The sequence below is a fragment of the Mesoplodon bidens genome, assembly GCF_964165515.1.
Source record: "Mesoplodon bidens genome assembly, chromosome: 11".
In the NCBI taxonomy this organism is placed as follows: Eukaryota; Metazoa; Chordata; class Mammalia; order Artiodactyla; family Ziphiidae; genus Mesoplodon; species Mesoplodon bidens.
Genome location: NC_138167.1, coordinates 10,350,934 through 10,352,453, shown reverse-complemented (window position 1 = coordinate 10,352,453; position 1,520 = coordinate 10,350,934). Strand labels below are relative to the sequence as shown.

The window sequence follows — 1,520 nt, the reverse complement described above, 5'->3', positions numbered from 1 at the left end:
GTTTCTCATTACATAATGTTTCTCATTACAAACTCAAACATTGCCTGAGTTTATCTAGTCAACACACTTGTTTAAAAAAAATAATAATCTGTGATTAAAAGCACTATCATATTTCTTAGGTGCCATTCTCATTCGAATCATACCCAAAAGTCTAGAAATAACTCAAAACTAGAAAATGGCCCAAATGTTAAGGCTGCCTACGGCTCTTGCTACAAAGCAGTTGCCAGTCTGATGACAGGAATTATAGGGTTCTTCTTGATTTCAAAAGAATTTACTAGAAGGAGGTGGAGGGCCAAGAAATGCACCTGCCTGCTTGGTGGCAGCTTGTAAAGGGGCAAGGCTGAGAATCTTCTGGATGTTCCGTCCAATTACATGGTAGAGAGAATACACAGGAAGATGAAGGAACAGTCTGTGTTGTCATCCTCCAGCAGACTTCCGTGAGATAGTCCTTGGATGTAGGAAAGGGGGATGAAAGGGGACCTTTGTCACCATCTACCATCAAATATGGAATTAACCTTCCCGTTTGGGCAGTAAAACAAACGCCAGTTGCAAACACAGATTTCATTCAGACCATCTCCATTGTTATTCTTCAGTTTCTCTTTTTGCCCATTTTCTCTTTCTTCCTTCCTTCCTTCCTTCCTACCAGCTGACTCTTACTGTTTCTTTCTTCTTTCCAGTTTTTTACCCTGTTTTTCCACTTCTGCCTTCAGTCTCCTGTACTTGTCTGTCCTGTAAACCAGGACCCCGGTTACTCCCTTGGTGAGAATAGGAGGCACAAGAAGACAAAGATGATGAGCAGTGTGTCCATGACCCGGGCGTTCATCTGAGGCTTCTGCCTCTACACTCCCATCCCCCGGGGGAGGGGGGAAGCTTTTGAAAAGCCAGGAAAAGAGAAGAAAAAACGACTTCCCTAGATTTCAGGATCACAGAGTCCTGAGTCGTTTTTGTCTGTCAATTGCCAAGTGAGGTTTTGCAGCTATAAACATTCAATAAGAGCTGAAAAAATAAATGTTTGCCCTTCAGAGATGATCTTTGTGCCTTCCTGTCCCCCTTGCTCTGTTCATTAATTACCTGAGGAGTTCTGATACTGATTGCTGAAAAGACTCACAGGACTCACATCGTTTATACTCATGGAACAGTTTTATTACAAGCAAAGGATACAGGACAACAATATCAGGAAAAGGATATGCATTTAAAGTGCCTGAAGATTTCATGTCCAGGTTTCTTTGTCTACTCACTGCTAGGTTGGATAAGACATGCTTTGTCTCCAGGTCTCAAACCACCACTACCGTGTGTGCAAAGCACCTATTAACAGAAAGCCCAAAGACTGCTCCTGGTCCAGGTTTCTTGTAGTGAGCTGGTCATATTAGACATATTACATTTATGTGATCAGACTTAACCGTCAAACTTACCTGGCTCCACCAAACCAAGTACAAATCCTAAATCCAATCAGTAAACAGTGCAGATAGGCTGGCGCATGCTACTCCCAAACAACCACAGACCCACGATTTGTCTTTCCT

General features: G+C 42.6%; 1 pseudogene across 1 annotated transcript; it reads right to left on the bottom strand.

Moving 5' to 3' along the window:
- Positions 1-261: 261 nt before the first annotated feature.
- On the bottom strand, positions 262-1,214 carry LOC308625181 (calcium load-activated calcium channel-like; annotated as a pseudogene). Its single transcript has 2 exons — positions 1,072-1,214; positions 262-870 (listed from the first exon to the last, which is right to left on the bottom strand). The product of its transcript is annotated as a calcium load-activated calcium channel-like (transcript).
- Between the last annotated feature and the right edge of the window lie 306 nt (positions 1,215-1,520).